General features: G+C 52.9%; 1 protein-coding gene across 6 annotated transcripts in view; it reads right to left on the reverse strand.

Moving 5' to 3' along the window:
- Positions 1–9022, reverse strand: part of ZNF536 (zinc finger protein 536) — a 449051-nt gene extending 440029 nt beyond the window's left edge. For 4 of the 6 annotated variants that reach the window (XM_070388024.1, XM_070388021.1, XM_070388026.1 and 1 more), the window contains exon 1: positions 8142–8387. The gene's annotated coding sequence lies outside the window, so the exon portion shown is untranslated. Of the gene's footprint in view, positions 1–8141; positions 8388–8897 lie in introns of those variants that run through there. The other 2 variants (XM_070388022.1, XM_070388023.1) reach the window with 2 other exon arrangements.
- Between the last annotated feature and the right edge of the window lie 3221 nt (positions 9023–12243).

Raw genomic sequence — 12243 nt, forward strand, 5'->3', positions numbered from 1 at the left:
TAAAAGATCGTGAGGGACTGAGCTGAAGGACTAGCAGAGACAGAGAGAACAGGGTGGGGCAGAGTACAAGAGACAAGCCCACCTCAGTAATCAAAGCTAAACACAGCTCAGGTGATCAAAGCCTTGATAGAAAACTTTCAGGTTAATGTCAGCTCAAGCCTACGGTGATCATTTTTCCTGTGTCAAAATGGCACTTAATTTTCTCATTGTAAAGCTACGGAGTAAGAATAGGTAGGTAGAGGAGGGGGACCCTACAAACTAATTTTCCTTCTTGCATCTCTTAATGTATCTGCATAACCTTCCTGCCACTACCACCCAGAGGCCCCACTTGGAGATCTGTGTCCCTTAAAAGGGGCTGCTGGCTCTGTGTGGATGAGCTTGGTGGGTCAATGATGGAATTCCAGGGGTTCTGTGGTGAGTGTGCCCTCAGAAAGGGCAGCTAGCCATGGGTCAAGGGAGGTGTTCTGGGCAGGAGTGGGGTTGAATGTGACAACTCCAGAGGCAGGTTGGATGGATTCTAATCCTGGATCCTCCACTCCCCTCTCTCAATGTCTGAGGTTCCCTTCCTGAAATTTGGGACAAATATAGTACCTGCTCATAGAGAGGCTGTAAGGATTAAACAAGTCGAGTGCTTAGAACCCATGACTGCCATGTAGTGAATGCACAGAAATAAGCCACTGTCATCACCCTCCCAGCAGGATGCCCAGCCTCAACTCAGAGTCTGAGAACTGTTGCCTTATACTTCTTGGTTTGCCTGTCACAGTCAGGGAGCCCAGAAACACAGCTCTCACTGGCAGGGCCATTTTCAGGGTGTAACTGACAATAAAAACAGAGTTGAGCCCCAGACACCCTCCACCCAGGTATTCCTCTACTGTGAATTGACATTCCCCTTCCTCTCAGACCCCCAGTTCTGCCCCCATGTGGTACAGGCCCTGGTATCCCAGGGCACTGGGACACACGTGTCTCCCCACCAGGCTGTGCGCTCCTTGAGGGTCAGACTTCCCTGTGCCCCTTGAGATGCCCAGGATGGGGCCTGGCACATAAAAGCTGTGGGAAGTGAACCTGATTTCCCCCAGGGGGATGTATGCAGATGTCTGGAGACAGGTTTGATTGTCACAACTGGGGAGAGCTACTGGCGTCTAGTGGGTAGAGGTCAGGAATGCTGCTCAACATCCTATAAAACACAGGACAGAGTCTACAAGTGGGTAACATCCTTAGTGTCACACTTGAGAAACCCCGGTCTAGAGAAACAATGTTCAGGCCAGCCTGGCAAGTCCCACCAAAGGCCTCACCTGGATCTGGTCTCTTAGGGCAGATAAACCTGACCTCTAGCATGCTCAGAGGCTGTGAAAAGCCAAGCGCTCAATGCCCTCTGTCGGACAACGCAATGGCACCCTACTCCAGTACTCTTGCCTGGAAAATCCCATGGACGGAGGAGCCTGGTGGGCTACAGTCCATGGGGTCGCTAAGAGTTGGACATGACTGAGCGACTTCACTTTCACTTTTCGCTTTCCTGCATTGGAGAAGGAAATGGCAACCCACTCCAGTGTTCTTGCCTGGAGAATCCCAGAGATGGGGGAGCCTGGTGGGCTGCCATCTATGGGGTCGCACAGAGTCGGATACGACTGAAGCGACTTAGCAGCAGCAGCAATGCCCTCTGTAGCAGCAAAAACTCCAGTATAAGAGAACCCAAAGATCTACAATGATTTTTTTAAGTGAAAGCTGCATGGGTAACATTTTCTAACAGCCAAGAGAGTCCACTAAAACCAGCCCTGCTCTCTGCACAATGATGTAGGAAAGGGGGCCTGCATTCTTTAGGGTCCATCTTCTGATCATACATGTCCCCCTCCACTTTGTGATTCCTTCAGCTCTTTTAGCCCCAGTCCTTCCACTGTGCACAGACACTGATAAACTCACTAATCTACCCTGGGTAATACACTGTGAATAAATAGGAAATCATCTCATAACAGGTGTTTCTAGCAAGAACACCCTCTCCAGCGTGCACACACACACACACACACCCCAGCATCACCACAACTGAGATCCTGGTGGGCCAACTCCCTGGCTTAGCTCGGTTTGATTGCACATAGGACTCTCTAAGTTAGCTTGGCTCTTAACCTCTATGGCATTCAATGCCACCAAGGGTGGCCTAGACAGCCCAGACCTGAGCAAGCAACCCTCTCCTTAACAAAAGGCCCCTCTCTCAACAACTCCCAAACAGGTACCACAAGACCAGGTAAAACACAATGAGCCACACCAGTCAGACCCTCCACCCCCACCTTGCCTAGGACAGCTCCTTTCCCTCCAGCGTCTCTGCTGTCCTGCAATGGCATGTCCAAGACGGGGCGGCCGGTGTGCATGACAGGCATGGTTTCACTGAGCTACTCGGCTCACAAGCCCCTACTAGCAGATGTGAGTCTCTCCCATGTCAGTGAACTTGCATCTTGCTTTTAGACTCCAAAATCCAACCTTCACAGTCTGGGAGATAGCATCAGGTCACCTGACCGCCGGCAGCCTTCCAGCCCAAATCTATCTCACCTGGAGACAGGGTGAAGCAGGGCTGAGCACTCTCATCTGCTCAGGGTCCTGGCAGAGGTTTGTGGGGGACTCCCAACCTCAGCATGGACAAAAGCTGACCTACAAAAAGCTCACTTCTGTTTTTAAACTTGCGTCAAGTCTCACTTTAAATAATGCTGAGAACAAAATGCAAGCTGATATTTCAGCTTACTTAAAAGGCTTATTAAAAACACTAAATCCAAAGACGTTAAAAAGCTATAATTGTCCTCATTCAAACTGGAAAAATAAATCTATTTGCTTTCTTCTTTTATGATCCTCTTCTTTAAAAAAAATAAGTTCATCTATATTCTCATGAGCATCATTGCTGTCTTTTTTTCCCCTTCCATTCAAGGCACTTTAAAAACACCTGTGCCATTCACAGCCAACTTTTGAGCAAAAGGCAACCACGTTTGGGAAAGGCTGTTTAACTCTGATTCCCTTATGCCAGAGATAAGTTTCTCTTGCTCAGAAAGGTGAAGTTCAGAGTTCATTTGAATGGGCTCTTGGATTTTATAGGTCTGATCTGGTGGAAATTTCTTTGGTTACCTAAGGCAGAGTAGACAATCTAATCTGTCAGCTTTTTGGGGCTCAGCAGGCAATGAATGATTCTACATCTCAGCACTGCCTTCAATACCCAATGGGCAGCTGTGGTTAGTAGGGCTGCACATCCTGGCCACCTCCCTGTCCTCTCTCATAATGGGGGTTACTGGCCTCCGGCTTGGACCAGAGCAGCGTGACTGTCTCTCCTTATTCTGCCCTATGTCTTCCGTGAAGACAGCCCCAGCCAGCAGTTAACTTGCTGAGTTGTGAGATCTCAAGCTTGCTCAGAAGTTAAGCACTCCAGGCACAGAACAAGATGGGTTTTCAGAGCAGTGGTCCAAGAGAATGCAAATTTATTGAAAGCGCTTTCTCCAGGTTTTCCATAATTACCATTTATGTCTCCAGGAACTGTTTCCCCGAACCCAGTTTAGGGTGAAAGCATTTTAGAGACTTTCTCTGCAGATGACATATGAGGTACTAACCTTTTTTCATATGCCCAGATGTTAAGTTCATTTTCATCACATTTATGCAAATTTCATTTGAACAGTAAATCAAAAGAAATCTTAAATCATTGTACACTATTTAAAAATCCACACTAAATCCGGTTTACTTGCAGTGATATTAACATAAAGTCACAGTTAAGGGACTGAAGGTAGGAAGCAGATGTCACAATCCCGTTTTCTATGCAATGGCCCCAGAGAGACCTGGGGTCCCAGCCATCCATCAGATCAAAAAAATGCCTCTGCCTGGTCACAACCCAAATCAAGTGTTACCAGCTTAAGGGTATTCTGTAGATTGAAGCCTTCTAAAAGTTTTCCAAACTTTGGGAAAACAGGGATCCCTCAATCTAGGGGCCTGTCATCCTTGTTAGTGTCTGGACTCAGGCACTACAAAGTTCAAGTCAGGGTCCCAGTAGTGAGACTTCTGGCAGCTCACTTCTTCCTGGGGGTGGAGGGGGAGTTAATTCCTAGGGCTCTGCGGGCCTGCATTTGTCAAAGCGCTGGACGGCAGTGCTATCATTACCAAGCAAATCAGCCAGGCGGTTAATGGTGGAATCAGGAGACATTTGCACTCCGCTATCAGAATGACATCATAACTAAAGCAGCCTTCAGCCAGAAGCCTTAGGCTCTCCCCAAGCAGAGGCCGGAGGGTTGCCCGCTGCGCCCCTGCGTCTCCCCAGGCCAAAGCTGAGTCCCCTGCCCCTTCCCGTCAGGCTGGTGGGCCGAGCTGCCAGCAAATTTCCTAGCAAACAGAAACTAGGGTTACAGTCTTCTCCCAAGAAAATCTACTTTTCCCCAGGTTCTGAACATGTAAATAAATAATACACTATTGTGTTTTTAATAAAATTTGAGATATTATAAAATCACTTATCTGGACAGGCCACGGTCGATATTTTATGAATGTGGCTACATTTTGGCTATAGAATTTATGGCATTTCCAACAGAATTGTCAGTCTCTCGGTGACTCTGTCTTTAGTAAAGAAGCCCTGCACACTCTCCTTCGAGCACTAGAAATAAATGATGCTGGAGAAATTGGAGGGGGGGGAGGGAAGGAGCTAAGGGAGAAGCCCTTCTTGCTCTTGTGCTTGCTTTCCTTTCTTTTTAAAGCACAGCCGATCACACACACACACACACACACACACACACACACACAGCCAGAGACACAAACCTTAGAATAATGGGGGAGGCATTTGGCGACGAGCTGCAGACGCGGCGCGGCGCGACTAGCAGCCGGCCCGGCTCGCTCTCTGGCTCGCAGCTCTACCCTCCACCGCGGCGGGGACCGACTACCCGCCAGGACCCGAGATGCCCAACTCCACCGCGTCCCAATGATCGCCTCCCGATTCTCGCTACAGGTACACGCCTGGCCCAAACACCTCACCTGACCCGAAAACTCGGGAGCAGAGGGGGGAAAAGTTGTGCAAGCTGCTAGCCGGGAGCGCCGGAGCCGGCGGCTGCAGTCCTCCAGCCAGCGAGCAGCCCTCCGCCGAGGCCCGCCCGGCAGCGCACGGCGCCAGGGCACCTCGCTCGCCTGCTTTGCGCGCTAACCTCGGGGCGCACCGAGGCCACGGCAGGGCACTTACTTGGCACTCGCTTTTGAGCGTGCAGGTCGTCGCAGTTTTCACTTGGGTTTTCAAACAAGTTTCAGGGAGGGAGAATGAGGGGAAAGGAAAAAAAGAAAGAAAAAAAAAGAAAGAAAGAAAGATCCAATTATGCAAATAGGCTCCGGACTGGGAGGCGCGCGTCGAGTCTGACGCCGCTACTGTACGAGTTCTCGGAGCAGCCCCGGGCCGGGCAGATTTATGGGGGCGCGTCACGGCTACGCCAGGTCCCGCCGCCGGAGCATCTCGAAGTTAATTAAAGCGGTAATGTCCACTTTCCCGGCGACCCTCCGTGCGCGGGTTTACTGTTTCACCGTCCAACCCGACCCGGGCGGGGGCGGGGACGCTTTCCCCGCGCCTCTCTTCCTTCCCTCTTCTTGCTCCCCCTCTTTTTCCTCTTTCGTCTCTTTAAGTCGCCTGCCTTCCACTCAGTGAACAATGAACAAAGATGTGAGTGATGGGAAAAGATCGCCCCCTCCCAACCCCAGCAGTGAGCAAAGCCGGTCTCAAAGTAAAAATCCAGTTGCTAATATCAAACTGGAAAAGAAAACAGCGCGTTCCCAGTCTAACCTCCCCCCCGCCACACACACACACACACATACACACACACACACGCACGCACGCACGCTCACCCCACCCCAAGTTCACCTAAGCCCTGGTTGGGGGCGGGGGCGCAAGGCCAGGGCTCCAGGGGCTGCCCAACGCGCCCGGGACACCGGGGACAACGGACACTGGCGGTGGAGAGCACTCCGGCCCAGCCTGCTTCTCGCGCCCCTCCCCGCCTGTCCTCCCCCCAACCCCCTCCCTGAGTCTACACCGGCCAGCCCGGCCCCGCGGCCCGCTCGGGCTGCCCTGCGGCCGGATGCGCTCAGCAAACGCGGCCCCTGTCGGTTTTCTGCTAAACTGCACAGCGGCGGCGGCTGCCGGGAGAAGGCGCAGGAGCAGCCGAGGCCGGCACCGCGCGCGCACTCACCCCGCCCGGCCCACTGCCCCTACCAGCGGCCGGCCGGCCGCCCGCTCCCACCCGCACGCACTCTTGCGCGCCCACCAGCGCCCGCGGGCTCCCCGACCCGCAGGCCAGGACGCCGCGCAGCCGCCGTATTTTCTGCTAAAGTGAAAACGAAGGCGGCTGACAAATCACGTCTCCTGTGAGGCACTCGTTAGACATAACAATATCCGGCAAACAAAACCCAGCCGTGGCTGCGACCGGCGCGCGGGGCTGGGACCCCGCCCTGCCCCTCCTCGCCCCCGCTCTTTGCTCAGGCCTGCGCGGTCCCCTGCCCACCCCCAATCGATAGTCCGACCTTCCACCTAACTCGAGGGTTGTGTGCACGTTCGCCGGGAGGCGGACATAGGAACGTTCACAATACAGAAGTGTGAAAAGGAGGGGAGACAACTTTCCACCTGTCCCCAAAGAAAGCCCTGCAGGAGTTTTCTCAGAAGAGTGGGCTGGGGACAGATCTCTGCCCCCAATCCCCTTTTCATTCTTTTTCCTAACTTCCCAGCGCCTGCGTTTCCACCTTCCACTTTACACACATCCATCTATATACAGATATCTATATTTTAAATTATTTGCAAAACTGCAACAGATGGGCGCGTCGAGATCTGGACACTTTCCTACTCATCATCAAAGAAAAGCTCCCCCCCCCCTTTTTTTTTTTTGCCTAAAATACATCCTGGTCCCGCCTACGACTGTTTTCCTCAATTCTTCATCTTCAAAAAATGTCTTGAAGCAAACAGAAAGGTTTATCAGCAAAGATCATTCTCCTCCCAGTCATACATCTGGCCTGGGGATTCCGTTCCCCCAAATTGCGCTCTTCCCAGACGCCCCCAACCCTCCGTCTCCCCGCCTTCCTAAGCCCCCACGCCCGTACTCCCCCACTCTGATTGGCCTCATTTCTCCAGCCCCGGGCTGGCCGGCTCAGCTCCCTCCATAACCTGTTACTTATTTATCTTTTTATTTTTATTTTTGGCCCCAGGATTGGCCCCCCGGGCCTGGGATAGGCTAGGGCAGGTGCTGCGGTCACCACCTGCGCTGGCAGGCGCCACGGCCTTTCCTGGGGTCGCGAGTTCGGACCCTGACACCCCGGCCCTACCGAGCCCCCGGCCTTGGCCTCGCCCGACTCCCCGGGTACAGGAGGCCAATGAAAACACAAAATGGCAGGTCTCAGCGGCCCTTGGCGCCCGCGAGTTTGACACACTGTAAGCATCGGCTAACTTTGATTAAAAAAAAAAAATTACAAATTACCCTTTCTACCCCCCGGCGGCGGGGCCGGAATCCCGCAGCGAGGCGCGAAGGAAGAAAGGGAGCGAGGGGCGCACAATTCTCAGGCAAAGGAGAAAATGGGGAAAGTCACTTGAGCAGAAGTTTCCGCGGCCCCGGGCTCCCAGTCTCCACAGACTCCCCCCACCCCCCAGACCCTTTTGAAAGTTTCCCGGGGCCGAGAGCGGCTCGCGGGCCGCGCGCGGCTGGGGGGCGCGGGCTGGGCCCGGAGCGGGGCGCGGGGTCCCGCTGGCGCGCCCGGCGCGAGGCCCGGCGGCTCCTTTTCAAAGTAACGGTCCCGGGACCGCGGCGGGGGAGGCGGCGGCCCAGGCGCGGGTCCCGCTCGCCGCCGAAGTTCTCTAGCGCCCTTCGATGCCCGGCCGCCGCCGCTTTCTCGGTTTCTTCCTCTTTTTTTCCCCCCGCTGACAGCTTCTCTCGCCAACGTCACAGCCACGGATATTTAATTAGACCATATTTTTTAATCGCGGTGGGGCGAGAAGGAACCCGGCGGCAGGCCTCGCGGAGATGGGGAGGGGGAGGGGACGGGGGGGCCGCGCCAAGAGTCCAAACTCACTTTGCCACCTCCCGGACGCCAGGGCCATCCCCCCACCGCCGCGCCCCCCCGGCCCCCCACCCCCACCGCGCCGCGCCCCAAGACCCCCCCACCTTTGTTTTCCTTACCTTAAACACTGAAACGCGGGCGTCGGGAGCAAACTCGGGCACGTAAACGGAGCGTTGTAAAAGATTGTGTTCAATGAATAATGAAACATGTCCACATGATTGACTTGATCATTTTCCGGGGCTGAGGGGGGACGGGCGCCCTGCTCGCGCGCCTCGCTCGCCCACTCGGCAGAGCCCTGCGAACTGTTCCCAGCCCAGCCCGGGCAGGGCGGGCTCGATTTTCGTCTGCCTCTTTTCAGAATCGCCCCGTTCATTGATACTCATCACCCAGCCCCAGCAGACATCCCCATCCCCGGCTCGGCCTCCCCCTATCTGGTAGGTGAAATGCATTGTACCATTAAAAACGCTCTCCATTGTCGCCCTGGCATAATTCACAGCAACTAGATAGGTCTTGCGGCATTTAGCTTTGATGAGCCAGAGACTGAACCCTTGATATAATAATCTACAAAGAATGGTGTGTGATCGTCCATTTTTTCTCTCTGTCTAGCAACTAAGAAACCATTTAACACAGCGCAGCTTGCTTCTGACCTTGAGCTCATGTAAACACACTTATTAAAATCTATCTATTCTCCAAGAGCTACATTCTGATTGTCAGACTCGTTACTGAGACATATATCAGCCCCTTCGCTTGTCACTACTTTGCATTCCTGCCTTTGACTAAAGAATTTTTTATCCAGCCGAGAGGGAGAGAGAGATTGCCACGGAGGGAGAGAAGAGAGAGACGGAAAGGGGGAGAGGAAAAAGCGTAATTCTTACCTGCTCCTGAAACTATTTAAAGTCTGTTTCTTTTCTGGGGGAAAAAAAAAAAAAACTCCCGGGTGAATCTCGGTGGACAGCGGGACGCGGAGAATCAGTCACAGCCCGGGCGTTTAAGGGAGTCATCAGCGATCAAATGACGTTGATCCGCGTTGTAACCTTGTGGCGTATTTAATGTAAATAAGGCAGTTATGTTGCCAATCGCCGCGATACAAACACGGAGAGGTCGTCAGCCTCGCCTCCCGCGCCTGCCATTAGAGGCGACTTTATTTACAGACACTATTTAGGAGATCATGATAATTCTAAAACAATACTAGTGCCAAATGATTATGAAAATATGATTTTAATTAATCACGTAGTAGGCAAGGAAATTAGCATACGGTAATTAAACTTCGAGAAAAACGTCACGCAGGTTCTCTGCCTTATGGGTCCAGAATAATCATCACGCGGTGGGCTCCAGGACTTAATTATCAAACAAAATAACTTTTTTAAGGCAACTTTGCAAATGCTGGTCCTCAAGGCAAACGCTTTGGTAAATAGTATAAGGCGAGGTAACAAGGCAGAGATGTGAGTGATGCTTGAGGTTGGGTTTCTGTGAAGCAAGGAAGAGGGGGAAGAAGGGGGGAAAAAGCTGAATAATGCAATTATGGATTCTCTGTCCTAGAGTTGACAAAAGCTGGTGCCTCAAAAGCCTCTTTGTTATGGGATTATATAATGATCCTGGTGTCATTATGGGAAAAAAAAAGATTCAGTAATAATAATAAAAGAAGTATCCAGATACACCAATGAGGAGCTTGTTTTAAAGAAAAGGCTCGCATGTGACATTGGGGCATGTTAATAGCAGAAACACAGGATCCAAAAGAGTTGACAAAGAAGGAGAAAGGGAGGGAGAGAGAGGGGAAAAGAGAGAGAGAAGGAGGGGGAGAGGAGAGAGAGACTGAAGAGAGGCCTGTGTTGTGCATGATTAAGAAATGATGGAGACTGATTGATTATTCAAAACGTCAAGCCACAGGGACACTTAAAACATTGATTCAGGTAAGACTTGTTCCAGCCTGCCCAGACTGAGTTTCCCTTAGATGACTGGAGGGTTTAAACCAGGGCACCACAATACAGAAAAAGCAAAAATGCAGAAAAAGCACCACACAGCCTCCCCATTGCCAACCCCTTCCTAGAGGAGGGACCACTTAGTTGCAAATAACCCGTCCAACAGTGGGGTGAGATGAAGAACACTTCACACTGGAAGACCAACCTGGCAGTGGGCAAGAACCGGGATCTCAGGTAACAGGCAGAGACCCAGCATCCCAGGGCACCTGGCCATTGCACCTCACTGCGGGTGATCCCCCCAGACAGGGGCTCCGTGGGTGGGCACCCAGCCTGGTCTGTGCTGCACCGCCCTTGGACTCTGCCTTGAGAACCCAGCACATCCTCCTCTCTCTCACTCTCTCTCTCCAGGACTTTGGGGACCAGGAGAATCAGAGTTCCCCCAAACAAGCTAGTCCTATGAGATTCCTGAAGTCCACTCTTATCTCTCATATCTCTGCAGTGGTGGTTTTTTATAAAATCCCCTGCCTACCCCAAAAAAGTTTAGGAATTCAATCTGCATTTTCCAATCTGATGTGTCTGAAATTCTCTTTGAACAAATTCCAAAATACAAGGGGTTTTTTTTTTCCTCTTGTATAGAAATTAGCATCGCAATCACATCAATGATATCACTATCTCTATGGGAATGATAGCTGGAGCAGTGGGGTGTTCTTTATTTCAATTCTTCGTGGATCAACTGATTATACTCTGTCGTCTTTTGAACCTGTTATTGTAAGTCAAGTGATTCTTTATAAGTGACAGCTCGGACAAAGAGGCGAGCAGGGCCGAGCAGGTCGAAAGGAAGTGGCCATATGGACTTGGAGAAAAGGCACTTTCTCCCCCCAAGAGAATGGGGGTGGCAGTTGCCTTTTAACCCTCGAGCCGCCAGCCCCGCCTGAGCCATGGGAAGCAGGGAGTCAGGCCGTGCATCCTGGCGCCATACTGGGGCTCTCCGGGGTGCCCAGCTCGGTGAGGTCCGGATCGTAGCCGCCAGATCCGGGGTGCCCCTTCCAGACCAGGAAGCCAGAGGCGCCCGCGGCCCTTAGAATCCGTGCATTTCTGGAGCACTGAGCTCCAGGCGGCCTATGGGACCTCAACTGGTGCGCACGGAGGCCACCGGGGTTTGCAGCCCAACGGGCCAGAGCAGGCAGGGCAGAGATTGCCCACCACCCGGAGGCCGCCGCGCGGCACCTCCTGAGCCCAGGGAGGGTTCGAGCCGGTGCTCGCCGGCGCCCCCTGTCGGCGCCCGCGCTCTCTGCGTTTCTCGAGGACTCGGGCCGGCTGCCTTGGCCAAGCCCTGGCTGACTCAGGCAGCCAGCGCTTGCTGTGGGCGCGCGTCAAGGTGAGGGTTGAGGGACTCTGGGCAATGGACAGAGGCCTGTTGTCCTCCAGAGACCGGGATGTGAAGGCTACCTCCGTCCGACTAAAGCACAGAAGTTCACTCATCGATTCGCCCTACCCTATGTGTTTGGTGGCCACTTCCACAATCTGTGGGACTCCTTTTTATCTTGTTGGGGATTTTTCACCCTCCTTACCCTTCTTCCCTGGCTCTGGTCCTGCCCCGGCAAGCCCTTCGTCACTGACTTCCTCGCCTCCTCCTCTTCAAGCTCTGGAGTATTTCTCACTGCTCCCGGCCAGGGCTGGAATCCTGAGGCTAGACTTGAAGCAGAGATGCCCAGAGGCTCACCCAATGCCTGCATCCGGGACTCCTGCACTCGCCAATCCTCACAGCACTCTGCAGAGACAACCCCTCTACCGCCCCTGCTCTGACCCGAGCTTGCCACTCCTGCAGTGTCTTCTTCAGGGAGGGTTGTCAGCCTTTTGATTTCTTGAAATTGATGAAAGTCATTGGCCTGGCCTGGTGAATTAGGTGGATAGTGGCTGGGGTTAAAAATTGTGGTGGTGAGATGAGTTCTCGTCTGACTCTCAGACCAGCTCAGAAGCAAGGTCTGGAGGAGCTGCACCATATGTGAGCCATATCAGCACCTCACAACAAGCACCTGGCCTCTCAGAGTACCCCCTCTGGAAGTAATACTTCTCAAGCCAATAGACGGGTTCTGACCTCTTTCATTAGATCCTCAAAAGTGACTGCTGCTGCTGCTAAGTCGATTCAGTCGTGTCCGACTCTGTGCGACCCCATAGACAGCAGCCCACCAGGCTCCCCGGTCCCTGGGATTCTCCAGGCAAGAACACTGGAGTGGGTTGCCATTTCCTTCTCCAATGCAGGAAAGTGAAAAGTGAAAGTGAAGTCGCTCAGTCGTGTCTG

Source organism: Bos mutus, chromosome 18 (genome assembly GCF_027580195.1).
Source record: "Bos mutus isolate GX-2022 chromosome 18, NWIPB_WYAK_1.1, whole genome shotgun sequence".
NCBI classification, from domain to species: Eukaryota; Metazoa; Chordata; class Mammalia; order Artiodactyla; family Bovidae; genus Bos; species Bos mutus.